Source organism: Berghia stephanieae, chromosome 11 (genome assembly GCF_034508935.2).
Source record: "Berghia stephanieae isolate SIO BIC M18660-M18661 chromosome 11, UCSD_Bste_1.3, whole genome shotgun sequence".
NCBI lineage: Eukaryota > Metazoa > Mollusca > Gastropoda > Nudibranchia > Aeolidiidae > Berghia > Berghia stephanieae.
Genome location: NC_088370.1, coordinates 6404624 through 6419623, shown reverse-complemented (window position 1 = coordinate 6419623; position 15000 = coordinate 6404624). Strand labels below are relative to the sequence as shown.

Genomic DNA, 15000 nt, shown 5'->3' with positions numbered 1-15000 from the left:
ATGCCATAACCAGCCGGAAGGTGAAAATTTTGGATTTGCATTTTCTGAAAGAATATGCCCACCAGAGCCTTTAATCTTTATTTGAAGTAAATCGGGTGATTTTTCTTGAAGTTATGGTCAGATGTATGGAAAAGGTATCCTGCAATTTTTCTCAAATTTCACACTTTTTCAACTTGACTAGCTGTAAAAAATATTTAGAAGTGACATTAAGCTTTGATATTTCCTGAAGATGTAACAATGGGTTGATTTAATCATTTATGACAAGAATCCATTTTTGGTCAAAAATTGACCTTCTAACTAAACTTGTCAATATCTCGGTTCAAACCTTTTCACCATCCGACTGATTATGTCATTCACTGTAACATATAATAACAGCTTCGAAATAGAACAAAAATGTCAAAACACGGAACGTTTTGAGCACAAAACACTTCTTCATCCAATAACAAAAACAAAAACAAAAAGCCCCCAAAACAATAAAAAACGTAAAAACATCACTTAAACTAATCTGGTTTTTAAGTGTTGTATTTATGTTGTTATCGCATTTATTATTGACTGAAGCAGGGTTTTGAGCCCGAAGAGTTTATTGTTTGGAGTCTTTTGAATGCTGTTCTGTTCATTGTTTATTACTTTGATGTTTTATTCATCATCATCATCATCATCATCATCATCATCATCATCATCATCATCATCATCATCATCATCATCATCATCATCATCATCATCATCATCATCATCATCATCATCATCCTCATCATCATCATCATCATCATCATCATTTTCATCATCATCAACATCATCATCATCATCATCATCATCATCATCATCATCATCATCATCATCATCATCATCATCATCATCATCATCATCATCATCATCATCATCATCATCATCATCATCATTTTCATCATCATCAACAACATCAACATCATAGTTTAAAGTGTTTTTCAACAGTTATTGTGAAAAGTGAAACATCTTCGATCGGACGTTTTAAAAGTATAGCCTTCAGCCTCAAAACGATTTTATGTTGGGGATGGGAGTGTGTGTCGAGGGTGGGGGGGGGGGGGGGGGGGGGGAACTGGTTGCTGGATATAATATAAAATCTCTTATTAGACTGTTTTCTTTTTGGAATTCCTCATTCCGGACATGTCAATCGCTACACCAGTTTTCGAGTACGCTTTGGGAACAGAGTTCGGATTCCAAAACAAAAGAGTGAAAGAAATCTTTTATTCTACCCCTAAATCGATTCCGATGTAATTAACTCTGAATAAAAGACATTTTCAACAAAAATAATTAAATACTTCAAGCCAGTTTTAATTAAATTAAACACATTGTAATCTCAGGTCACAAAATGTTTTTGTAAACTTGATATCACTACGCGTTACTATATTTTATGGAAAATAGAAACCTTTGGTTGAATTAACACGTTTAGACCAGTTGTGTGACATCTTCATATTATGTCGATCCATGAGGTAAGATTGATACTGAAATACTAGAAGCTGTGGACTGTTAAAAGTAAAGTAATGAACAATAATAAATACAACTCGGAACGTTTCGGGCTAAAAACCCCCCTTCAGCCAATAATAAAAAAGCCAATAATAACATTAATCCTCACCTCACCAACTATAGGAAAATCGTCACATTCGTTACGATGCAACCAGCATTTTTCTTATTCAAATTTCTTTCGTACATTATAAAAAATTGAAAGAAAATGAAAAGTGTGTTGAAGAGCATGTTTTGCTAAAGAAATTATGTATGGCAAGAACTTTACTGTTTGAGTGATAAAAAATATATGTTTGTGTCAGTTTGGTGTAAAGTTTTGGGGGTAAATTCTGAAAATGGCTGGTACGGAGAGAGTTAATCGGGAAGATAGTAATAATATACGATTCTTACATTCTTGATTTTTAAAAATCCGGACGTGTTTCCAACCGTCACACGAGCTTATGAGTGCGCGTATGGAAATATAGTTCGAATTCCAAAACTCAAGAATGTAAGAAATTATTTAATCTACCCGTCAATCGATTCCGACTTCGTCATCTCTTTTTTTAAACTTTAATTTTATTGAAATTTAACGTTTGATAATCTGACGTCACAAATTCTTATTTTTTTACTTGATATCACTGCGCGTCAATATTTAGGGAGAGGGATGGAATAATATCATTTCATAAACCACGCCAAAAAAAAAAATTAAAACAAATTATTTCTGTGTGTTTTAAATCTAAATTTACTTTTTGGTATATATTTCTCTCTTACATAATACCCGTTTGAGGGGTTTGATCACATATTAGTACACAAATTTCTTTTATTTGAAATCTGTGATAAAGTTTGTTTGTTTGTTTGTTTGTTTGTTTTAACCAGTTAACTGTCATTACTCTGGTAAGACACGTATCTAAAAATTTGGCCAGAAAACTCGTCCTTGAAACATTGTTCCATTAAAATGACCCTAATCTCGGCAAATATACTCTTAAACCTGGAACCCATCGACGTCCCAGGTTTGAGAACGTTTACCAAGATGAAGGTCATTTAAATCAATCGATTAAAAAAAAACAACAAAAAAAAACAAAAACAAAAACAAACAAAAAAACCCCCAAAAAACAACTTAAAACGTTCCTTTTTAATATGTAACACCGTAGAATGATATTGCTTTATTTCATACAGCATGTTTGAGTGGTTGCACGTTTCAGTGAACGTTGTCACGTGAGTGTTAGGCTCTTTGAGTTTGAGCTTTTTTATATACGGAGTTAGAGGCGCTATTTAAAAACCAGAAAAACCAAACCATATTTGAAGGACGAGTTTTTTTTTCTGGCCAAATTTTAAAATACCTCCAACTGGGGCTACTTAGGCCACCCGGGGTAACTTAGGCCACTTACTGAAAACAAGATTGCTTATTTTAAAAGATGAATTACATGTAGCTTTTGTCTTTTAAATAATTAGAACCAATAGATCTAATAAGCACTCATGAATTTATCTTGTTAAAAAGCAACCTTTTTTATTCTACTAAGTGGCCTAAGTAACTCCGGATGGCCTAAGTAACTCCGGATGGCATAAGTAACCCCTGTTGACGGTACGTTTTTTTTCCAGCATACGGCAATTAACGGGTTAAATGGTAAATGTGATTAAAGTGATTAAAGAAGGAAAATAACGTCGACGGACTTGATACTAATAAACAATACAAGTGGAGTATATTTATAACTTCGTATAAAGCGTTCCTCTGTTTCTCGAGTAAAGAGATTATTTCAAACACGTTTGTGATTGTAAGAACCATAATCAGAAAGTGAATAAATGAGAAAATCAACTTCAACGAACCAGATACAAGAAAACAATACAAGTGGAGTTATAACTGTATTTATATAACTTTCATTGTTCTTATATGTACCGAGAGTAAAGCGTTCCTCTGTTTCTCAAGTTAAGAAACTACGTATATAAATCACGTTTGTGATTGTAAGAATTATAATCAGAAAGTGATTAAGGGAGAAAAATAACTTCTGATACAATAACAAACACTACGAATGGAGTTATTACTGTATTTATAACTTTCTTTGTTCCGATAAGTACAGATAGTAAAGCGTTCCTCTGTTTCTCGAGTTAAGAGACTATTTAAAACATGTTTGTGATTGTAAGAATTATAATCAGGGAGTGATTAAGGGAGAAAATAACTTCTACAGACCAGATCATAGTCATCGTTCACTTATAGCCTTACACTGACCACACTATGACTTCAAAAGACAAATCTTTGACCACAAAAGGAAACAAATCTTGAATTGAATTCAACGGTTCAACCAATGAAATCACTTGTTTCCTGGAGCTAAACTAACGACAACTCACTAGACGCTGCACAAAACTTTAAAATGACGTCAAACTTGTAAGCCCTGGAGGATTCTAGTGTCAGGCTATATGTAAACGATGGCTACGACCTGTTACAAGGAGGTAATACAAGTGGAGTGTATTTATAACTTTCTTTGTTCCTAAAGGCACAGAGCGTTCCTTTGTTTCTCGAGTAAAAGGACTAAATAAAACACGTTTGATTTTAAGAATTATAATCAAAAAGTGATTAAGGGAGAAACTAGATTTCTATGAACCTGATACAAGTAATTTCAAATGGAATTATAATTTTATCTATAACTTTCATAGTTCCTATAGGTACAGTTTGGTAAAGCGTTCTTCTGTTTCTCGAGTTAAGAGACAATTTAAAAACACGTTTGTGATTGTAAGAATTATAATCAAAAGTGATTAAGGGAGAAACTAGATTTCTATGAACCGATACAAGTAATTTCAAATGGAATTTATAATTGTATCTATAACTTTCACTGTTCCTATAGGTACAGTTTGGTAAAGCGTTCTCTGTTTCTCGAGTTAAGAGACTATTTTAAAACACGTTTGTGATTGTAAGAATTATAATCAGGGAGTGATTAAGGGAGAAACTAGATTTCTATGAACCTGATACAAGTAATTTCAAATGGAATTATAATTTTATCTATAACTTTCATAGTTCCTATAGGTACAGTTTGGTAAAGCGTTCCTCTGTTTCTCGAGTTAAGAGACTATTTTAAAACACGTTTGTGATTGTAAGAATTATAATCAGGGAGTGATTAAGGGAGAAACTAGATTTCTATGAACCCGATACAAGTAATTTCAAATGGAATTATAATTTTATCTATAACTTTCATAGTTCCTATAGGTACAGTTTGGTAAAGCGTTCCTCTGTTTCTCGAGTTAAGAGACTATTTTAAAACACGTTTGTGATTGTAAGAATTAAAATTAGAAAGTGATTAAGGGAGAAAATAACTTCTATGGACCTGACTGTGGCAATCGTAAACTTATAGCCCGACACTGACCAAATTATGACGTCAAAAGAGAAGCCCTGGCAGTGGCGTGGCAAGCTTACAGTATAAGGTGGTGCCAGAATCAGAAGAAAATGACTTAAAACATACTATATTTTACGTACGAGTAAATACAAAAGAAAGAAAACAAACAAATTAAAGAAAAGTCTTACTCAAAAAGGTAAGAGGCGGTATATAACCATTTCTCAGTTTGTTTGTTTTTTAAAATGCTTTAATCCATTTTAAAAAAGTGAATGTGGCGGTGCCAGGCACCAAATCAACCAATGTAGCCACGCCCCTCCCTGGGCGTAAAAGGAAACAAATCTTGTAGTTGTATTCAATAGTTCAACCAATGGAATCACTTGTTTCCTGGAGCTAAACGTACGACAACTCACAAGACGCTGCACAAACGTTAAAAATGACGTCAAACTCCAAGTCCCAGAGGGTTCTAGTGTCAAGATATATGTAAACGATGGCTACAATCTGAAACAAGTGGAGTGTATTTATAACTTTCATTGTTCCTATAGGTACCGATAGTAAACCGTTCCTCTGTTTCTCAAGTTAAGAGACTATTTAAACGACTTTTGTGATTGTAAGAATTGTAATTAGAAAGTGATTAAGGGAGAAAATAAACTTCTACGGACTGATATCGAGTAAATACAACTGGAATGTATTTATATCTTTCATTGTTCCTATAGGTAAGTCCTCGTCTGCCTCTCGAGTAAAAATATTTTGAAACACGTTTGATTGTTAGAACCGTAATCAGAACGTGATTAAAGAAGAGAGGGGAAAAATTCAATGTACTTGATAGAGACAGTTAAAGAAAAATAGTTTTAATAGTGTTTAATCGACGTCTCCATATAAGACATCGAAACATCCGAACGCAATTTTGGGCCTAGTTTAACTTGATTTCCATTACGACAATGAGCCCATAAGTAGTTAGGTTATCAGGCCTGCAAAAAAGTGCACGTAGCTTTGACTGATTCTATAGCTGAGTTATTCTTAAGCTCTCGTCTCCATAATTTGAGACGTTGGGTTGCACAGCGCCGAAACTGTCTGACTCTATGCGCTTAATACATGTTGGCTATAGATAGTATGCGCTTGGCTAAGAAGCTCATAACATTGCCATCCGGAAGTATAATGGACCAACACACAAAACTTAGTGTATCCATGAACGTCTATAGTCTGGTTAATACAGTTCAGTGAGCATTATTCATAAACGCGGATGGCAAAAAACAATAACAAAGACCTGAGTGTCGTCATCTTCGATCTATCTATAGGTCGAACGAAGTTGGTGTCACTCAGCTCTTTGTTGTTATTTAAAGACAGTCACTGCAGTGATTAGTTCTCACTAAATTCTACCAATCAGACTATAAACGTTAAAGGTCACACATAGTTTGTGTGTGTGTGTGTGTGTTAGTATGTTATATCCGGTTGGCGGATTTTATGAGTATTTTACCTAAACGCATAGCATCAGTAGCTAGCTCAGTTCATAGAGCATTCGTCTCTAAGTTAAAAGTTAAAGACTTTTAAAATAGTATAGATATAATGGTAAAAATTAGAATCGAAAATGGGATTAATGAAAGTGTTCGTGGTCATAAAATAGGCAAACAATGCAACTTCCTCTTCTTCCATTACGGCCAAAGCTTCAAACAGAAGTTTGTATGACCGTCTTTTCAGTAACAGGTGTTTGAGAAAGAAGCAGGGAGCGATTTTTTGAAGTCATCAGTCGAAAGGGCTTGTTTGCAAGTGGTTGCTATAGATACAATGCGCTTGGCTAAGAAGCTCACAACAATACCACCCGGATGTATAACGGACCAACACACAAAATTATACGTAACCTTGAGCGTTTATTAGTCTGGATAACACAGTTCAGTGAGAATAACACATAAAAGTACATTGTAAAAAAACAATAACAAAGACCTGAGTGACGTCAACGTCGATCTATCTATAGATTATTTTTCATGATATAAACGCCTTTGTGTTTGGCATATAATTGTAGCAAATGATATTTGTATTGGATAGGCGCCTTGAGCTGTTTGCATATGGAATAGGCGAGGTTTCAAGGATTTTAATTATTATTGTTATGCCGGTATTAACCTGGATGTGGAAATTGAATTCATTCAATTCGGGAACAAATATAAAAAATAGTCCTTCAGAGCCATTCGGCCCATGGAGTCGGAGTTTATCCCGGTTTCTATAACGTGAAACGGACAATAGGAATTGCTAGCTATCCTTTATAGAATAGGACGCTAGTTTATCGAAAAGTACTTTCCGCCAAATCTAACAGACTCAACAACCCATTCATTGCTGGGTAGCAGGGGGAAAGTTGGGGGGGGGGGGGGGTCAGAAAAATATCTCGACTGCACCCGGGATCGATCTCGGGCCCTTTGCACATAAAGCGAGTGATCTACCAACTGAGCTATCCAAAGTCGGATGGTGGAGGGGAAGAAAGAGTAAAGATTATGGTTTGTTCTTGAGTGGGGGATTTCAAAATTAAATGCTGAGTTTCTCGTTTAATTGTTGTTCAGTTCCAAATGACAAGTTTGAATGTCGAGTTTTCCGTTTTGGGTTTGTGGATTATGAGGTATTTGTTGATGGAAACGGGAGTGGAGCAGGCACTTGTGTTGATAACAACAAAAAATACAGTAGAAAAGTACTAGAGGACAATAGAGAATAAGAACCTCGCGGCAACGGGGAATAGAAACCCCACGAAACGACTGTTACGACAATACGATTCAATAGTCTGATGTCACGCCGCCCTCTGAGTTCTAAACAAAGAAAATCATTACTTTTTATTTTTCATGCTGGCTAGAACTTGTCATATGCTTTGTGATCAGAATGTGTAAAAGTCAAAACATGATCAAATTTATGTCGTTTTCTTTTCCTCTGGATACGCTTTTATGCTCGCCGGAGAAATATTTCATACGGGCGTCCTCCATTGTTCCGATAGTTCATAGCCAGTGTTACTAAGTTACCATGCGTCATTAGGAAGGAAGTGACGTTACGACTGTTGAAGAGTATTCTCTGTCTGGCTACGTGAAGTACGCTCTACATTCGACTCCAGTGAGTGCGGCTATGTGGTCTTGAGCTATGACACTCACTATCGGATCGGAGGGTCCTTGGTACGAGCCTCGCTTGCTCGGCGCATAGTTGAGTCCTTGGAAAAGGCTCTTTACTCCCATTCTCTCATCGCACTCAGGTGTAAAATGAGTACCTGGCCGTTAATAGCGTTTTTTCTGTCAGAAAAATGATGTATTATCGCCTAACAAGCGTCATGTCTCGTTCTACATGTTACGTGTAAGGGACCCTTTGTAAAGCGCTTTGAGCACGTTTAGTTGGTATTGCGCTATATGAAAGCTCAAAAGCTCATTACACCACTCCAGTTTATATTCTCTATTGTCCTTTTGCACACTCACTTCATTTCTTGGCACAAAGGTCATTAAATAAATTTCCGGTATAAGAAATAATAGCAGAGCTCCTTTTTTACGGAACCCGCCGAAACCCAGTCCCAGGTTCACTCCCCAATGGTGTACGCTTCCTTGAGTCCCAGGTTTACTCCCCACTGCTGCCTACTTCCTATAACTTTGTCGGGTTTCGGCAGGTTTCGTAAAAAAGAAACACCCTTAATAATAACAATACCATCAAATTTTCACAGCTTCTCCAAGGGCTCTCCTTGAGCTTGGATGCAAAGTTCCACCCCCTTAAGCCACGAATCAATGCAGTTTTGCTACATTTCAGGTAATATGGCTGAAATTTCATCTTCAAATGCCCTTGCGGCATCTTCAAGAGTCTGAAATTTAATACCACTGAGTATTTCCTTGACAAATGGGAACAAACAGAAGTCACAAGGTCGGGAGAATATGGAGGGTGTTGTGGTTGAAATTTCATCTTCAAGTCATGCCCTTACGGCATCTTCAGGAGTTTAAGATGTAATACCACGGAGTATCTCCTTGAAAAGTTAAATGGGAACAAAAAGAAGTGGCAAGATCGGAAGAATATGGAGGGTGGTGTGACTGAAATTTCATCTTCAAAAGCCCTTACAGCATCTTCAGGAGTCTGAAATTTAATACCACTGAGTATATCCTTGAAAAGTTAAATGGGAACAAAAAGAAGTGGCAAGATCGGAAGAATATGGGGGGGGGGGGGGGTATGACTGAAATTTCATCTTCAAAAGCCTTTAAGGCTTCTTCAAGAGTCTGAAATTTAATACCACTGAGTATTTCCTTGACGAATGGGAACAAAAAGAAGTCACAAGGTCGGAAGAATATGGAGGGTGTTGTGACTGAAATTTCATCTTCAAGTCATGCCCTTACGGCATCTTCAGGAGTTTGAGATTTAATACCACGGAGTATCTCCTTGAAAAGTTAAATGGGAACAAAAAGAAGTCGCAAGATTGGAAGAATATGGAGGGTGGTGTGACTGAAATTTCATCTTCAAAAGCCTTACAGCATATTCAAGAGTCTGAAATTTAATACCACTGAGTATTTCCTTGACAAATGAGAACAAAAAGAAGTCACAAGGTCGGAAGAATGTGGAGGGTGGTGTGACTGAAATTTCATCTTCAAATGCCCATGCGGCATCTTCAGGAGTTTAAGATGTAATACCACGGAGTATCTCCTTGAAAAGTTAAATGGGAACAAAAAGAAGTCGCAAGATTGGAAGAATATGGAGGGTGGTATGACTGAAATTTCATCTTCAAAAGCCCTTACAGCATCTTCAGGAGTCTGAAATTTAATACCACTGAGTATATCCTTGAAAAGTTAAATGGGAACAAAAAGAAGTGGCAAGATCGGAAGAATATGGGGGGGGGGGGGGGGGTATGACTGAAATTTCATCTTCAAAAGCCTTTAAGGCTTCTTCAAGAGTCTGAAATTTAATACCACTGAGTATTTCCTTGACGAATGGGAACAAAAAGAAGTCACAAGGTCGGAAGAATATGGAGGGTGTTGTGACTGAAATTTCATCTTCAAGTCATGCCCTTACGGCATCTTCAGGAGTTTGAGATTTAATACCACGGAGTATCTCCTTGAAAAGTTAAATGGGAACAAAAAGAAGTGGCAAGATCGGAAGAATATGGAGGGTGGTGTGACTGAAATTTCATCTTCAAAAGCCCTTACAGCATCTTCAGGAGTCTGAAATTTAAAACCACTGAGTATCTCCTTGAAAAGTTAAATGGGAACAAAAAGAAGTGGCAAGATCGGAAGAATATGGGGGGGGGGAGGGGGGGGGTATGACTGAAATTTCATCTTCAAAAGCCTTTAAGGCTTCTTCAAGAGTCTGAAATTTAATACCACTGAGTATTTCCTTGACGAATGGGAACAAAAAGAAGTCACAAGGTCGGAAGAATATGGAGGGTGTTGTGACTGAAATTTCATCTTCAAGTCATGCCCTTACGGCATCTTCAGGAGTTTGAGATTTAATACCACGGAGTATCTCCTTGAAAAGTTAAATGGGAACAAAAAGAAGTGGCAAGATCGGAAGAATATGGAGGGTGGTGTGACTGAAATTTCATCTTCAAAAGCCCTTACAGCATCTTCAGGAGTCTGAAATTTAAAACCACTGAGTATCTCCTTGAAAAGTTAAATGGGAACAAAAAGAAGTGGCAAGATCGGAAGAATATGGGGGGGGGGGGGAGGGGGGGGTATGACTGAAATTTCATCTTCAAAAGCCTTTAAGGCTTCTTCAAGAGTCTGAAATTTAATACCACTGAGTATTTCCTTGACGAATGGGAACAAAAAGAAGTCGCAAGGTCGGAAGAATATGGAGGGTGGTATGACTGAAATTTCATCTTCAAAAGCCTTACGGCATCTTCAAGAGTCTGAAATTTAATACCACTGAGTATTTCCTTGACAAATGGGAACAAAAAGAAGTCGCAATGGGGCCATGTTGGGAGAATATGGAGGGTGGATTAGGATTTAAACGTTGTTTTCAGTCAAGAACTGAACAATACGCTTCAACAGTCGTAACGTCACTTCCCTCGTAATGACGCATGGTAACTTAGTAACCGGCTCTAAACTATCGGAACAATGGCGGACGACGCCCTTATGAAATATTTCTCCGACGAGCATAAAAGGGTATCCAGAGGAGAAAAAAAACCCCATTATAAATCTGATCATGTGTTGACTTTTACACATTCGGATCAAAAGACATATATATAGTTCTAGCCAGCATGAAGAATAAAAAGTGCCGATTTTCTTTGTTTAGAACCACGATGGCCGCCGTTGCTGGGCAACGTAACATCAGACTATTGAATTCTATTGCAATGGCTGAGGACATTCAATTTTCTCTCCTGTCCGTCTTGCCCTCCATTTGACCTTTCCTTTTAGTCCGGTCTCTCCTGTTTTATCATACACAACAAAGTGAATGTGCAACTCACTCGTTTTTAGTTGTCGAACCATACAGGAACCGAACGAGAAAGTTTTATGTCGGAATAAATATTTCTTTCAAGTTCCTACCAACAAAATGAACCAACACACGTAGTTTTTTGGGGGTTTTTTGTTATTGTTTTAAGAACACCTTTGGATGATCAATTCTCAATAAATAAATGTTTGAATAGTAATATAGATAGTTTGAAGTTAACATGATTCAGGTCTTTGTTATTGTTTTTGCCATCCGCGTTTATGAGTAATGTTCACTAAACTGTATTTACCAGACTATAGATAGTATGCACTTGGCTAAGAAGCTCATAACATTGTATAACGGACCAACACACAAAACTGTGTGTATCCATGAACGTTTATAGTCGGGTTAATACAGGTCAGTGAGCATTTCTCATAAACGCGGATGGCAAAAAACAATAACAAAGACCTGAGTGACGTCATCTTCGAACTATCTATAAACGTTTTAGGTTACACGTAGTTTTGTTTGCGGTTTGTTTCATGTGTTTGCTTGTGAGTAAATTACAGAAATGTGTAGCGTTTATTACACACTAATTCTTCACGAACAGGAGAGGAAATTGAATGGACTCAATTGGATTCAGTCGTCTGATGTCACGCAGCACGGCAACGGCGGCCATCTTGGTTCTAAACAAAGAAAATCATTACTTTTTATTCTTCATGCTGGCTAGAACTTTTCATTCCCTTTTCATATGCCTTGTGATCAGAATGTATAAAAGTCAAAACATGATCAAATTTATGGGTTTTTCTCTCTGGATACGTTTTTATGCTCGCCGGAGAAATATTTCACACGGGCGTCCGCCATTGTTCCGATAGTTTAGAGCCAGTGTTACTAAGTTACCATGCGTCATTAGGAAGGAAGTGACGTTACGACTATTGAATCCTATTTAAAGTGCGGCTATGTGGGCTTGTGGTATGACACTCGCTTTCGGATCAGAAGGTCCTGGGTTCGAGCCTCGCGTGAGGCGCATAGTTGAGTCCTTGGAAAAGGCTCTTTACTCACATTCTCTCACCGTACTCAGGTGTAAAATGAATACATGGCCGTTAACAGTGTTGTCTCTGTCCGAAAAAATTGTAATATCGCCTAACAGGTGTCATGTCCCGTCCTAAATGTCAAATGTTGCTGTTGCCAGGGACCCCTTGTAAAGCGCTTTGAGCACGTTTAGTGAATATTATGCTATATGAATGCTCACTGTTTTCTTTTTCATATGAAAGATGACCGAAACCAAAGAAGCGATTAATAAATAAAGAAAAGTAGATGTTTCATCAAATTGAAAATTATGTGCGGTTATGTTTAACCTTTAAGTTTATAGATTGATTGATATTATATAGTGAGAACTAATCACTAAAATGGCTGTCTAAAATCAATAACAAAACTGAGTTTCTTCTATAGATAGTTCCAAGATGACGTCACTCAGGTCTTTGTTATTGTTTTTTGCCATCCGCGTTTATGAGTAATGCCCACTCAACTGTAATAACCAGACTATAAACGTTCATGGATACACACATTTTTGTGTGTTGGTCCGTTATGCTTCCGGATGGCAATGTTATGAGCTTCTTAGTATGCACTTGGCTAAGAAGTTCACAACATTGCCATCCGGAAGTGTAACTGGCCAACACATCAAACTGTGTGAAACCATGATCGTTTATAGTCTGGTTAATACAGTTAAGTGAGAAGTACTCATAATCGCGGATGGCAAAAAAAATTAACAAAGACCTGGGCGACGTCATCTTTGAACTATCTATAGAAAGTATGTGCTTGAATAAGAAGCTCACAACATTGCCATCCGGAACTATAACAAAACTATAATGTGTAACCTTAAATGTTTTAGTATGGTTAATACAGTTTAGTGAGAATTACTCATAAACGCGGATTGCAAAAAACAATAACAAAGACCCAATGGGAGCGATCTATATTCATGTTTTCGTCCAACCGATTCATCGATCACGTGATTTGTTGCTGTCCAACGATTGGTCATTTCTGAAGAAATGTAAACACGCTGCTTTGTTAATGAAAGTTGTAAACATACCCATGTGTCAAGCTGAACACAATGACCAATCGTAATGTTAGATAATTCAAAATTTGTGAACACTTTTAACTATGTAGGTCACTTTGAGCACATTTTACAATGTAACCAATGACCTCCAGGACATGGAAAGTTAATATAGATCGAATGCGCTTGGCCAAGGAGTTCACAACATTGCCATCCGGAAGTATAACGGACCAACACACAAACTCTGTGTAATCATGAACTTTTATAGTCTGGATAATACAGTTTAGTGAGAACAACTCACAAACGCGGATGGCAAAAACAATAACAAAGGCCTGAGTGACGTCATCTGCATACTATCTATAGATCATGCCCATTGACGTCAACTTCATTCCCACTATTGATACTATACACGTAGTTTTAAAAAAACTCATAAATTGCCAGCAGGATATGCCGTACCAACACACAAAACTACGTGTTATCTGAACGTTTATAGTCTGGTTAATACCATTAATGAGACCGACTGATAAAAACAGCTTGTTACAAACAATAACAAAGAGCTGAGTGACGTCAATTCCGTTCCTTCTCTGGTTTGATGAATTACATTGATTGGTGTGACACTCCTTTTCGGATCGGAAGGTCCTGGGTTCGAGACTCGCTCGGTGTATAGTTGAGTCCTTGGAAAAGGCTCTTTACTCACATTCTCTCACCGGACTCAGGTGTAAAATGAGTACTTGTCCGTTAACAGCATTGACTCTGTCCTAAAAAATGTAATATCACCTATCAGGCGTCCTGTCACGTCCTACATGTTGTGTTGCTGTTGATCAGAGACCCGTTGTAAAGCGCTTTGCGCACGTTTAGTGGATATTGCGCTATTTAAAAAAAAGCTCAAAGCTCAAGATCCGGTGAAAAAGTGCTGATTGTATCGTAAACCAATTTGATGATTTGCCCGTTCTGGTTGGCAAAGGGTAAAAAAAAACTAACGAACCGTGCTTTGTTGATGCTAATGCGATTGAAACGAAAAACAAACTAATTTTCAATTAAGGCCGGTGTTTGTCACCAGTGAACTGCCAAACTCTGAAAAAACGCGTATTTAAAAATGTGGCCAGAAAACTTGTTACTTCAAATATCGATCGATTTAAATGATCCTCATCTTGGCAAAAACTCTTAAACCTGGGACCTCGTGGGGTCTTCATTTAAGTCTCAGATTTGAGAGTTTTTGGCAAGATGAGAGTCATTTAAATCACTTGATATTTCGAGGACGTGATTTCTGGCCAAATTTTTAGATTCGCGTTTTTCCAGGCAGTTAACTGATAAACCCTGTCCTTACCATCCAGAGAAAAATCGTTCCATTCGTTACCATGGAACCAACAATTTTCTTATTCTGATATCCTTTGTACATCACAATAATAAATTATAAAGAAAATAGTTTGTTATAGCGATAAAAATTAGACACTGGACAATTATATGCATAGAATGAAGCTTACTTGTTCCTTTTCTGTTTGTTTGAGTATATATATATATATATGTGTGTGTGTGTGTGTGTGTGTGTTATGTGGGTGTGAAGTTTCATGACAAATTCTGAAAATGGTTAGCAATGAAAGAGTTAATCGGCAATATTTACTATAAATTCTACTCTCCATCAATTAGGTTTAATTACTCACCTTGTGTACATTAACACGGATGTCACCGAAATATGACATCAATAGAAATAAAGAGATAAATTGGATTAAGAACCAACAAGCCCTTTCCGCTCCATTAAAGCTTGAATTATAAATTTCTCTTCATCACCCC

General features: G+C 37.1%; 1 protein-coding gene across 1 annotated transcript in view; it reads left to right on the top strand.

Annotated features, from left to right (window-relative positions):
* The window catches only part of LOC144956784 (uncharacterized), an 85429-nt gene that overhangs the window by 304 nt on the left and 70125 nt on the right, over positions 1-15000 (top strand). The gene's annotated exons all lie outside the window — the stretch shown is intronic.